This window comes from Humulus lupulus, chromosome 7 (genome assembly GCF_963169125.1).
Source record: "Humulus lupulus chromosome 7, drHumLupu1.1, whole genome shotgun sequence".
Lineage (NCBI taxonomy): Eukaryota > Viridiplantae > Streptophyta > Magnoliopsida > Rosales > Cannabaceae > Humulus > Humulus lupulus.
Genome location: NC_084799.1, coordinates 138,231,877 through 138,246,653, shown reverse-complemented (window position 1 = coordinate 138,246,653; position 14,777 = coordinate 138,231,877).

Here is a 14,777-nt window from a genome sequence, read left to right as displayed (position 1 = left end):
AGGGTGCGAGTCACCAAAATGTTACAAGAGGATGCTGAAATCCCATGTTCTGTTGGGGAGATACGCTATGTTCGAGATATTTATGATGTATTCATTCCTTGGCCAAAAGAATTAATTATGACTGACCAGGTATAAACGAATTCTTTAATTTTTTCCTATTAAAATATTTGTTGGTCCATTATTTTAATATTATTTTTACTTGATGTTGCGTAGGGTCCTCTAAAAAAGAAACCTCCTATGTCAAAAAGTCCATCCAAGGATAAGACGAACCGTAATTCTTTGACTAGCCCACATCTGTCATCAGCTGGGTCTCACGTCAATCCAGAAAATACTCTGACCGAAGGCCAACCATTTGCCGATCACATCATGAATCGCATCCACGTTAGCCTTCAGTTTATGGTGAGAGAATTTTGCAGAGTTAAGGGAATGAACACAGTCGTTTCAATTCCAGTGGACCCATCATTCATGAATCGCGAGTCAATATTTATAACCTCAGAGGATGTGGAACAAGTTGCTACTTTGCATATGATTGGAGGCTCAGCAATGATATTCGGATTAAGGTATCCCTTCAACTAATTCTTTGGAATGATATGAATTTAGAATCAGTTATGAGTACTGCTCTGTGATCTGTTGCAAATTTTCATAGCAAATTGAATGTTCACAGATTTGGGTAGTCCTATTTATAGGGGAAACTCTGCCGAAAATTTTCAAAAATATTTAACACTAAAGAAAATTTTGCAGATGCATTTGGGAGTCCCTATTTCCAAACCAGCGTGTATTTTACAAGTTTTTTGACATTGAACGTCTTAGCATTAATAATCTTAACGATGTAGAACGATCAACCATTGACTTGGCAAATTGGTTGATGACCATGGATAGAGTTGGTCAACTATACTTTATACCTTGGAACATACGGTAAGAAATAGTGTAAACTTTTCTTATTTGATTATTCATATATTAAAAATTTAATTATTTTACTTAACACGCTTATTATTTTAGGGAACATTGGATGTTGGTGATTGCTATGCCAAAAGGAAAAATCGTGTTCTTAGATCCACTGAAATCACACAAACGTCCTAAAGAAATTGATTCAATGATAATGAGGTAAGTTTAAATTTTTTTTAAATATTTCTTAATATGCAACAACTATTACATGTTACTACATTTTAATAACTTTTGTTAATTTTCTTTTTAAATAGTGCATATTATAAGGCTTCTTCCAATGAATTACTCGCCCATCCTACAAAGATATTCAATGTTGAATGTCCAAGACAACCACAAAGTCATGAATGTGGTTTTTATGTGTTGAAGTACATTAGAAATCTTGTACGGGCATCAAATGCAATAGTAACCCTAAAAGAAAAAGTAAGTTCATTTTTTATAACTTATTTTGGTATCGATAATCTATAAAATTAATTTATATTTATTAATTTTACAGTTTGGTGGGAAGACGCAATATTGTGAGATTGCAGACCTCTTGCCAATCCAACACGAATGGTTAGGTCAATTGATGACATACATTTATCAGTAAGCCTATTTTGTTTATAAGTTCGTTTAGTTTTTTGTAAATGTATTAATGTTAAGGGCTAGTTATCTTACTTAAGTACTTTTGTTTTATATGCTTATGTATAACAATTTTAATTAATAAAAGTTATCATATTTTTATTCAATATTGTAAATTCATATAATTAAATCGTTGAAAAAGAATTAAGCCAAATATATATATATATATATATTAATTAGACCATTTAAATATATATATAAATAAAATTAGGCCAAAAATATATATATATATAAATAGAAATCGTCCATTTAAAAATAATCAGAAATATATATTAATTAAAAAGCTGGGCACTTTCTACTTCGGTTTTACCTAAGAACTGAAGTAGAATATCCCCTTTCTACTTCGGTTCTTAGGTAAAACCGAAGTGGAAAGTGGCCCTTTTACTTCGGTTTTACTTAAAAACCGAAGTAAAAAGTGCCCAGGATGGTCGCGTATATTCACTTTCTACTTCGGTTATTATGTAAAACCGAAGAAGAAAGTGGGGATTCTACTTCAGTTTTTAACTAGTTTTTACTTCGCTCCGAATTACTGCGGTTGCGAATTTTAGCGAAAACCGAAGTAAATCAAGCTTAAAAACCGAAGTAAAAGTCACTTTTCCTTGTTGTGTGCCTACTAATTACCAATAACCATAATGGGATGGTTTACACTTACTAATTGCATTAGAGACACATGATGGCACCCTAATGACTATGTGTTGGCCCATTAAACTATAATTCACCACTTCATAATATAATGAACCCCAATTAGCCCACTAATACCTCTTAAGGTATAAGAGCATAATATATATATATGTTATATGGGTGGAAGTTGAGGGTAGTGGGGTATTGTGGTAAGAGTTTGCTATCCATTAGGTCCCTCTTGCATTTTGCACTTGTTTTTGTAGGTGAATTGGAAGATTGCTAAGGGAGGAAATGGCTCAAGAAGGGATTGGCAATATGAAAAGTATGCTCTCTAGACTCTAAATCAATGCTCTAAATAAAATGTTTTATTGGATTGATTGTAAACAATCTGTTTTGAATGTTAAATGATGTTTACATTATGTTTACAATCTAACAAATTCTGCTCAGGCAACACGAGACAAACCACGGACAACCGAATTCACCTGCTCATGTTAGAATTATGCCAAGATCAAGATAAGATAGTAGTATGTAAGACAAAGTAAATGAAATCAATCGAGTTAATACAAGGAAGCATTTCCCACCAACGGTAAAATTCATGAAAGTTAGATATATTAAACGGGTGGAATGGTTTGTGAAAAGATGGGTCACGGCAAGAGAAAACTAAGAATAACACTGAGCAGATTAGTAACAATTTCGTTAGAACAAAAACAAAATGTTCATAGCATTGATGTGCAGAAATACAGTAAGATTCATGAAATGGCATAATAAAAGAAAAAGAGTAGGGATAATGTCCTATATCCTTTACTAGAACAACACAGTTGTATTCACAAAGTTTAACAAAAAAGAAAGAAAGATGTAAGACTCTATCATGAAGAAGAACAACTAATGGTTTCCAATACCAACACTCCTTCGGAAGAAGGAAAAGCGGGAGGAGCAGTTTCTCTGTACTTAGCAGTAGCTACAGGAATTATGGGAGCAGATTGCTCAGCAGTTGATTCGTCGAATTGGGCACTTAATAGTGCGATGGCACCAGGGATTTCAAGATAGTCATTGATGTTCATATCTTTTGTAGTAGGAGTGGGTTCTCTAGATGCCAGATAGATTGATCCTAGAACATCATCTTCATGCTTTAGTCGCTCCAAATGCTCTACAAGATAGGTGATGAAAATGTCACCTAAATTGTTCTCATACTGCTCATATTCGTACACACCAATTTCAATATTGTGTGTTTTACAGAACGACTCTAACAGGCTAAGTTTACTCTCTTTACTCTCATCATTCTGATTAATGATGTCCTCTAAATAGAAACCATTATCAATTTCGTTCATTGAGAAAGTGCCTTTTCTGCTTTATGACGATCACGGATGAGCGCTTTCCTCGACTCAAAGAATAGATCATCAATTTTCTATGGAATGGAAAACAAAAGAAATACTATGTTCCTGAACTTTGTGCATGCAAGAAAGTAGGTATATGTGAAACAAATAATAAACATATTCATTTTTATCTATCGCAGCGCACTCACTTCTTGGTCCGCCGTCGATACTCGATTTTTTGTTTCTGCAGGAGACAATTCCAATTTGGAAATGGAAACGGAATGCTCATTTGTTGTTGTTTTAAGTTCATATTTGGAGATCGTTAATGCTTCTTGCAAAGCCTTAATTTTATCATCTTTTCCTTTTAATTGTTCTTCAAGGAGCAACTTGGCAGCACTTTTATCAATTAGTGATATTTTCCCATCCTCAAGTTTGGCAATAGATTCATTTTTCCCAACAAGCTCAATTCCAGTTCATTCGCTCGACTATTAGCTAAGTTCAGATGGCCACGAAGATTGGAAATGGCTTTTTTTCCGTGTCTCATTGATCACATGTTCTGCTCAATCTCGTTCATCTGTTTTTTTTTTTTTTTTGTTATTTCCAATGTCCGATGAGAATTTGTCAGTCGCAACATTAGAGTATTCTACATAGTTTGATAAAGAGTGTCCATTTATTGGAATGCAGTGTAAAGCGTGTCGCTAAGTACCAATTGAGGAAGTTAAGTGGTCTGCATAAAATACATAAGCAGTAAGTTCATTTATGATGCTCAAAATGAGCATAATCTATAACAAATTCAAGTTTGCACTTACAAATGATAGACATCCTTACAAGAGTAATTTGCTCTTCCATGAATCAGTGCAAGCACAATTTACTCAAAAAAAAAAAATCAGCTCTATGCAGCATGCACTGGAAATTGTGCTCGTTCATGGTTTAGCACAATTGAGCAGTTAAATGTTAATCTTGACCGAGGATCAGTGATTCCATAACCCTCAGAAGAAGTGGGAATAGATGTAATAGCAGTACTTGTCCCAGCGTCTGTAGTACTTATATCTGCATTTGATAAAAAGTATTTTTTTCATATGCAAATGGGGGCAATAAGTGAAGGAAGTAGCTGCTGGGATAATTAAGATGGGCATTAAGATTATGTTCCTTGTTAGGAATAGTCACATCTAAATTCGTTGTTGCAGTTGAGGGCTGGAAAGCTGAAAACCCGGAAGAGTTAAGAGCAGCAGTTTCAGTTGGTATAACATTAGGGGCAGCAACGAATGTTGAGTTTTTAGACATCAGAAAAATCCTGTGACAAATGTAGATCACAAATATTTTCAAAAAGAGGATAAAAGGGATTGACGCTAGAATTTAGTAGAAGAAAAATGGGAGTGCTCATTAAAGCAGCAGTGAGATGTTGTTCTGGCACTACTGTGGTAGAAGACGTTTGACGTAAAGGTAAGGAAGTGGAAAAATTAGTACTTACATTAAGTTTTTTCGTTAAGGTCAGGGCATCTTCAATGGGTTAAACATTCACTATAGTGGAATGAGAAGCAAGGACAGCCTAGGAAAAAGGTAGGAGACGAGGGTAAAGAAAGAGCATCCGAGCAAGATTTCAAATAGTTGCTCAAATGGGAATCAACTATGCTCTTAATGTTTGCTAAAAGTTTGGGAAATGCAACATTCCTTCTTCTCATTTCCCTTGATAGAATCGGTGCTTTTGATGTAAAAGATTTAGTATGGGCAGATGTCAATGAAAATGATAAGATATGAGCTTGGGGAAGAATGAGCCCCGAGGATGAACTTGTATCAATTAGAGGAGCAGAAACAATATGTGGCAAAACTAGTTATAGAATTATGTTATGCACCAGAATCAGTTCCAGATGATTGATCAGTTTGAGCATTAATGTTTGATTCAGCTTGTTGAGATAAACGAGTAGTGCTCTCAGTAGTATAAGCTTTTAAGATTTTAGAAGTGGTGGCGGTGGTAGTGCCAGACTTTTCTCTTTTTCGCGTCAAATTGGGAGATGGAGCCACGACAAAATCCTCTGAAATGTTGTCATGATGCTCCGAGAAATAAATCTCAGTAGCATGGTTTGGTGCGATGGAAGTGACTTCAGTTGAAGTAAGGGCAACACCTCGGTCATCTATGTCAGAAGTACCAACAGAGTTTGTAGATAAAGAGGTAGAATCTTCCTCGATTTCATTCAAATCTCTGGGGATTTTCCTTGAAGAAGAGCGAGGCAGAGTTAATTTCTCTTTAGCCATTGTAATGATCTTTAGACCATCTAAAAGCATCTTCAAAACGTCAGGAGTGAGTGGAACATGATGAACAGAAGAGGGATTCTTATGATACTCTTCTATACGACCCTTGTAAATTTCGAAACACTCATGACGAGACATGTGTCCCAGCATATGATTGTTATAAATTTAGTTAATATTAATGGCACTGTCCTGAGTACGATGAATGATATTGTTGTTTTAAATCCCTTATAAGCTACACATTTATATATACTTTACATCTCAGCAAACTTTTTTTTTTTAAATAATCCAACTAACCTTAACAGTTTACGGTTACAACTAATCCAACTAACCCTAACAGTTTACGGTTACAACTACCCTTAGCCTCTATCAGAACATAAAACAATATATATATGTAAAAGGCAGAGAAGAGAAGAGATTATCACATCAGTCAAAGTCCTCCAAGATCATTGAGCAATCTTCAAGAAGTTCCAGAGAGAAAGAAAGAGTGATCTCATGAGGGTTTCATGCAAGAAAGAAAAGAGTGATAGTTAGAGAAGTATAAAAGTAAGAAAAACAGAGAGAAAACAAAAGGAGATCAGAGTTCAGAGGTTACCAGTCGATTGTGTGGCTTGGATCCTCATTGCTGTATCGAAAACCTTGTGATTATAGTGCTAATGACTGAGTTGCACCGCTGAGGCGAGCTCGACGAGGAAGTAGTCCATTGATTGGGGCGAACCTCGATAAACTACTGTGTTTGGTTTTCCTTTTCTTGTTTTTCTTCTCATTCTCACTTGAATTTTCTGGGTTGTTTTTCATTTCTGTGTGTATGAACTTTTACCCTAAGTCTTCTTTGGTTTTGAGAAAAGGGGTACCCGAAGAAGACACCTTGGTTTTGTTTTTCTGAATAAGTGAATTGACTAGTTTTGTTTTGATAGGTTTTGCTATTGATTCACAATAAAGGAGTATCGTGGCACATCTTGAGCCATTTGTTTTTCTGAGTTAAAAGGACAATACTAACCCATGTGTGTTTATTGTCTAAGTGAACTGGTGTAGGGCATTTCAGTAAAAGAAACCTACAGTGGTATCAGACCCAGGTTTGGCAAGGAGTTTTAGTTCACCGGAGTAATCAAGAAATCAAGCAAGACTGGTGGAAGTTAACCCTCCAGAGGAGATACTCGATACAGAAGATTTTATGGATGCTCCTTTGAATGATCTAGCTGAAAATCCTATTACTCTACCTATCTTTGATTCGGATTTTAATAACATGAGCAATATAAAGATTGACATTGATAAGTTTGATGGTTCTGGTGATTACAGGATTTGGAGAAAAATAAGATCTCTATTGGCACAACAGAAACTACTGAGAGTTCTTGAAGATCCAATAGAGTGGCCTGAAAATACCTCTGTTGACGGTGAAATCTCGTCAACGAAATTAGGTCGAAAAAATCAAAGGTAAATGCGGCGATGTTTAGATAAGAACTTATAATTAACTTATGAAAGGATAAACACAGATGAACAATGAAGTGAAAAATGTATATTGCTTAATAGCCTCTGCATACAATGAATTTTCCAACCCCCTTCTCTGTGGAAGTGGGGTTCATTTTATAGTAGGCTCTAATGGCCCTGGGTACATGGTGGTCCAGGGGACCAGATGGTACATGAGTACACTAACAGGAGAGTGGTTCCAGGGGTAGTGGTGTCGGCTCTGGTACAAGATCTGAGATCATTGGAGCACCTCACCTTCTGTACCTGGTCATGCCTCCACTACCTGCCTGGTACGGGTGTCAGAGGAGTGGCTGGTGAGGACAACAGATGGTACTTTGTTCGTACCTCCACTACTTATCTGACGTGGGTACTATGTCTGCACTCTAACTCCTTTCACTTCGTCAGTGGGCTCCGTACCTCATGAGATCAATGCCATGTGACCCTCATTTGCAAGGCATAGATGCGAGGCGGTAATGACCCATGCACTGACCGTGCCTTGCAAGGCTCCTAGTGGCGAGGGGCCTAGCTATACTTGTCTCCTTGCGGCATGGATCCAGACTAGTGACGTGATGGTGCAACGGCCTCCCGAGAAGATGGTGGCCCACGGGCCTCGCGGGGGCGCGCGAGCATGATGGCCTCGCTGGGGGTGCGCGCATGAGGGCCTTGCTGGGGTGCGCGCTTGATGGCCTCGCTGGGGGCTCACGGCATGAGGGCCTCGCTGGGGGCGCATGCCTGATGGCCTCGCTAGGGGGCGCGCGCACAGGAGGGCCTCGCTGGGGGCGCGCGCGCATGAGGGCCTCGCTGGGGGCGCGTGCCTGATGGCCTCGCTAGGGGGCGCGTGCCTGATGGCCTCGCTAGGGGGCGCGTGCGCAGGAGGGCCTCGCTGGGGGCGCGCGCGCATGAGGGCCTCGTTGGGGGCGTGTGCCTGATGGCCTCGCTAGGGGGCGCGTGCCTGATGGCCTTGCTAGGGGGTGCGTGCCTAATGGCCCGAGGACCCAATGAGAGTGTAGGCATATGGGGGTCTAAGTGCGTTCTTTGGGTCTTTTATAAATGTGGAATATTGAGCATCCACAAGTGTATGTCCCAGGTGTCTTTGGCAGCGTTTATGCGTATGAGTGCATCTTGACCCATGAGCATGTCAGCCTTGCGCGGGCACGTCGGACCTCACTATGTGAGGGCCTTATGCACCTATCCTCTTGCAGTATTCATTGTGGCCCCTTAGCTTAGCAGGGCCAAACCTTGTGGCTCATAATGTGTTGTTTCTCATGAGATGATCTCCTATATTCAACAAGGCCTACAAGCTCGAGCCCAATAGCATGAATAAGTGACCTTTATCCCTATGTTCCAACCAGGGACTATAGAGTTTTTATTTGGTGGATTTTTGGCATCCACAACCTCCAAGATTCAACAAGAGGAATTCTTGGAGATAGCTACTGGGATTATTATCTTTAATCTATTAGATGCAATTATTAGATTAGTAGATAAAGAAGAAACCCCTGCCAAGATTTGGAAGAAGCTTGAAGAGCAGTTTCAACAGAAGTCACTTACTAACAAGATATTCTTGAAGGAAATGTTTTTTGGATATAAAATGAGCCACACAAAGACTCTAGAACAGAACCTAGATGAGTTTCTAAGAATGCACATTCAGTTGGCTAACTTAGGAGAGAATGAATCCTTAAGTGATGAAAATCAGGCTATTATCATACTTAATTCATTGCCAGATTCTTACAGGGAAGTAAAATCTGCAATCAAATATGGGAGGACAGAAATTACACTTGAAGAAGTCATCTCAGCTCTTAAATCTAAAGACCTAGAAATGAAGAATGAAAAGATGGGTTCATCACATGGGGAAATAAATTTTAGTCAACGAAAGCCTCAGCATAAGAAGTCAAATCATAATCACAATCGAGGCAGAAGTTAACACAGAGGACACTTTAAAGGGCCAAGCAATAACAGAGGCAATTCTAGTTCAAGAGGGCTATCTAATCCTAAAGGGTGTTTCCATTGTGGAAAGCTAGGACATATGAAAAGGGACTGCTACATTTGGCAAAGAAATAACAAGTTCAGATTAGATGGAGAAGATTATGAATCAAACAAGTCAGATTACCATTCATCTAAACACAAGACAGAACACCAATCTGCAAATTTAAGTGAGGGATATGACAGTGGTGAAGTCTATGTAGCCGCTACAACATTCAGAGATGATTGGATCCTAGACTAAGGTTGTACTTTCCATATGACTAATTCTAAACAATTTTTAAATGATTACAGGGACTCATCAGGTGGAAAATTCATTCTAGGCAACAAGCAACACATGTCAAATTGAAGGATCAGGAACAGTAAGTTTCAGGATGTTTGATGGGGTCACTAGATCACTAACATGTGTAAGGTACGTTCCCAATCTTGTTAGAAACCTAATTTCAATAAGTGTTCTAGATGACATGGGTATTGTAAGCAAAATTGAGGCAGGAACCATGAGGCTAAGTAAAGGAGCCATGACCATCATAAAGGGACACAAACATGAAGGTTTGTACTACTTACAGGGGGAACCAGTAACTCAGTGCAATAGCATAATAGCTCAAGCAAATGAAGATCAAAAAGCTATACTGTGGCATAGGCGACTTAGGAATATCAGTGAAAAAGGGCTACAAATTCTGAGTAAGCAAAACTTATTTGGTAAGGATAAAGTGAGTAGTGTTGACTTCTGTGAATCATGTATTCCTGGTAAGCATCATAGGCTTAAATTTAGCATTGGCACACACAAAACAAAAGAAGTTTTAGAATGTGTGCATTCAGATTTATGGGGTCCAGAAAAGATTTCTACACACGGGGGTTGTTCTTACTTTATGTTTATAATAGATGACTATTCTAGAAAAGTATGAGTCTTTCTACTCAAACATAAGATTGAAGCTTTTCAAAAGTTTATTCAGTGGAAAACACTCATAGAAAATCTCACAAATCACAAAGTCAAAACCTTAAGAACAGATAATGGCCTAGAATACTGCAATGATCAATTTGATTCATATTGTAGAGAAGTGGGTATCCAAAGGCATAGAACTGTTAGGTTAACCCCTCAGCAAAATGGTGTTGCTGAGAGGATGAACAGAACCCTAATGAACAAAGTAAGATGTTTATTACAACAATCAGGGTTAGCCAAAATTTTTTTGGGGGAAGCTGTTATAACACCTGCATATTTAGTAAACAGGTGTCCATCAAGTGCAATAGAGTGTAAGATCCCAGAGGAAATGTAGTCGGGAAAGCCACCAAATCTGTCTAACCTTAAAGTATTTGGTTGTGCAGCCTATGCACACCAAAGTGTGGGCAAGTTAGAGCCTAGGGCTTTAAAGTGTGTCTTCCTAGGGTATCTTGAGGGCACTAAAGGGTATCGGTTATGGGTTAAAGAAAATTATGGTTTTAAAACTATTAATAGCAGAGATGTTATTTTCAAAGAAGACAGTTTTCCATGTGTTACTAACTATGATTCTAGTGCAGATGTTTCTATAAACACTAACCATGCAGGAACTACCATAAACTACCAAACAGAAGCTGCTCACTCAAGGACAACACAACCTGAACCCGACTTGGTTCAGGTGGAACAAGAACAAGAAGAAAATGTGCAAGAGGAACCTGCCCAACTAGACCAGAATTTAGAGGAACATACAGGTCAGGTGGAGCATACTGTAGAAGTACAACAAGAGCCAGGAACCCTATCAGACTATCAGCTAACTAGAGACAGAACTAAAAGGGTTCCTAAACCCAACCAGAAGTTCAGCTTTAATGCATGGGAAGAGGTACTAGCTTATTCCTTTGTGAGTGCCATGGGTCTAGACAGAACAAAACCTGCTACATATGAAGATGCTATAAAAGACAAAGACTCAAAATACTGCATTAAAGTTATGAAGGAGGAAATGGACTCTCTGATGAAGAACAGAACCTGGAGACTAGTAGACAGACCTAAAGGCAAGAATGTGGTTACATGTAAATGGTTATACAAGCTAAAGGAAGGAAGAAACAAACGGGAACCAGTAAAGTACAAAGCTAGGCTAGTTGCTAAGGGCTTCACACAAAACGAAAGGATTGATTTCACAGAAAATTTTTCACCAGTTGTTAAGTACAAAACTATTCGGATTATGCTATCTATTGCTACTCAATATGACCTGGAAGTGGATCAGATGGATGCTACTACAACTTTTCTTGATGGTGAACTATGTTGATGCTCATAATCTCATCAAGAGAAAATATGAGGCCGAGGCAAGGCCCTTGGGCCACTGTCGTCTCGGGAAGCCATCGCACCATCACGACACGAGTCTGGGTTCGTTCCTCGTGGAGTCGATGCCAGGTGGCCCACATTGGCAAGGCATAGGTGCCAAGGTTCAGTAGCCTCGTGAGGCCCATCTCGCCCATGCACCTCACCTCGGCCATACGCGAGGCCCCTCACGCACTTGCACCTCAGCCATACGCGAGGCGCATCTCGCCCATGCACCTCGCCTGTGGCCCCGCCTCACCATCTTGGCTCAAGTGGCCTCGCCCGTGGCCCCGCCTCGCCATCTTGGCTCAAGTGGCCTCGCTCCGGAGTGGCCTCGCCCATGGCCCTGCCACGCCATCTTGGCTCAAGTGGCCTCGCCCCGGAGTGGCCTCGCCCGTGGCCCCGCCTCGCCATCTTGGCTCAAGTGGCCTCGCCCGTGGCCCCGCCTCGCCACCTTGGCTCAAGTGGCCTCACCCCGGAGTGGCCTCGCCCGTGGGCCCGTCTCGCCACCTTGGCTCAAGTGGCATCGCCCGTGGCCCCGCATCGCCACCTTGGTTCAAGTGGCCTTGCTCCGGAGTGGCCTTGCCCGTGGCCCCGCCTCGCCATCTTGGCTCAAGTGGCCTCGCCCTGGAGTGGCCTCACCCGTGGCCCCGCCTCGCCAATTAGGCCTGAGCCTCGGAGTGGCCTCGCCCGTGGCCCCGCCTCGCCATCTCGCCCCTGGCCACGCGTGAGGAGGTGGGCCTCGTGAACATCCAGAGAGCCGTGCCACCTAGGGAGCCGCACCACCAAGGGGGTCGCTAGGAGGGCGTCTCCCTACGCATCCTTAGACATCCATCAAGGCCACATGCCTATCAACCAGACCCGTGCGTGATCTCGGAAGGCTTCAGGCATCTCGTGCCAAGGATCCAAGATCTCCACCTCACGCCGGGACCATAACACATACCCAGGGTCCCATTCCTTACACCTTGAGACCCCTATACTTAGAGGCTCCAGTACGAGTCGAATGGGACATACTTGTACGACCTGGTACTGAGTACGGATACCAGTGCCAGTGAGACTGCTGGGGTAAGAGTCATGGTCCGTACGTCTACGGCCAAAGGTCAAAACCGACACCACTACCTCCTGCACCACTACGCCTGCCACCACTCATTAGATATGGGTACAGACAAGTAGTGGAGGCATTCTCCTGACATCTGCTCCTGTGCTGGATGTACGACCACAACCTCTGAAGCCACTCCCCTGACATAGTACTTATGTACCCCTTGGTCTCCTAGACCACTATGTATCTAAGGCCATTAGAGCCTACTATAAAATGAACTCTAAGACCACCTGAAAGGGGGTTGGAAATTTTACTGTAGCAAAGGCTTGAAAGTTAATGAAAGATTGATCGATTTCTCCATTGTTATTCTGTCATAATTCTTTATTTATTGCTTTGATTTCTATTGCTTTTTTATTGACGATCCTGACTTGATAATTTCTTCCAACTCAACTTAGTTGACGAGTTCTCACCGTCAACAGTTTGGCGCCATCTGTGGGAACGTTAGTTTCAAGCTACTGTTCCACCATTGTTTCCGGCAAGAAGAAGATGCCAAGACGCTCAAAGCGACTGAGGGAGCCACAGGAGGTAGAGGTTCACCTGAACGGAGTCCAGCTAAAGGCCTCCATGAAGGACGCTCCTCCACCCAGAGACGTGGAGCCCCCGAAAGACCCTGAGGTTCACGGAGGTGATAGGGTGGCCTCGTCACCAGCCGCTCCACCTGGAGGGAGTCCTCCAAGAGCACCACCGGTAAACGCTGATGAGTTCCCTCCTCCAAAACCACCGCAGGCACCGAACTCCGGCCGGCAAGACCCGGGCCCTTCTGCCCGTAGTCATGATAAGCACCCCCGGGTCCACTCCGTGAGCTCGAGTTCGAAATCCCGGTTTTACGAAGAGGAAATACGTAACCTCCACCGTAAGAACCAAAGGTTGGAAACCACCTTGGAAACACATGCAAGAGGTCCTGAACGGCCTACTGCAGGGTAAGTCGAGCGTAACCTTGCCTAAGAGGAAGGAGAAGGGCAAGGATGGGGTGGAGACCACTATACCGGTAGATGATGGGAGAACCCGACATTCAACCAGTAACACCCCCCGAACGAAGCAACGTGGTCACCCTGAACCGCCTAAGCAGGCCCAGAAGCCAGCGCTGAGGACCAACATTGCCCCTCGCAATGAGGACGAGGTCACCTCTAAAAGAGCACCCTCAGACTTGCGGGAGGAGCTCAATAAGAAGAGGGCGGGCAAAGGGACCACGCCCCCTGTGGCGCCTCGAGAAGGCAAGGGAAAGGCGGATCTTAGCCCGTCCGCTTTGAGGGACACCCTCAGCAAGAGGAGGCAAGACCTAGACACGGAGATGAGGAGCCTGCGGAGCAAGATCGTCACCGCGTCAGGCGGCCAGGCCTTTGAGGAGGACTTCGACTATGAGTCACCCTTTGTGAGAGAAATTCAGGCAATCCGACTCCCTGCCAATTTTAAGGAGCCCAATATGACCCCGTACGAAGGGAACACGGATCCGAAATACCACCTGGATGCGTTTAATGATCTGATGAAACTGAGGGGGATCGGAAGTCGTGCCAGGTGCCATTGCTTCGCTGTTACTCTGAAAGGACCCGCCTACAAGTGGTTCAAAAGATTAAGGCCGGGGTCCATCAGATCCTGGCAGCAGTTTTCTGACGAATTCCTCCAACAGCACCATGCCGTGCGGGACTACACGATGCCAGGTACCAGCCTGGCCAACGTGAAGCAAGGGGAGAATGAGAGCCTGAAGAGCTACATTCACTGGTTCAATATGGAGGCCGCAAAAGTGGGAAGCCTAACGCGCCGAGAGTTAAAAATGGACATTACCGCTGGAGTTCTCCCAGGAAGCAAGTTGTGGGACAACATGTTGAAGAGGGAAGTCACCGACTTAGATAACTTCTATGAGAGAGCGCAGAAGTACATCCGCATGGAGGATTGCCACGCAAACTTGAAGGCAGGAAAGGAGGAGCCCCACGCGAAGCCCCCAGCTAGCGACGGGTCGAATGTAGCAAAGAAGAAAAGGGAATACGATGGATCAAGAGATGACCACCAAAGGAAAACCAAACATGGGAATGATCACAGGCAAGCGGCTTACACTTACTACACAGACCTCACAGATACCAGGGAGCACATTTACCTCACCAATGAAGATCGAGTTCCTTTCAAAAGGCCCCCACCAATGAGAAAGGACCGGTCCAAAAGGGACCCTAGTAGATACTGTCAGTACCACAAGGATACCGGTCATACCACGGCAGAGTGTATCCAT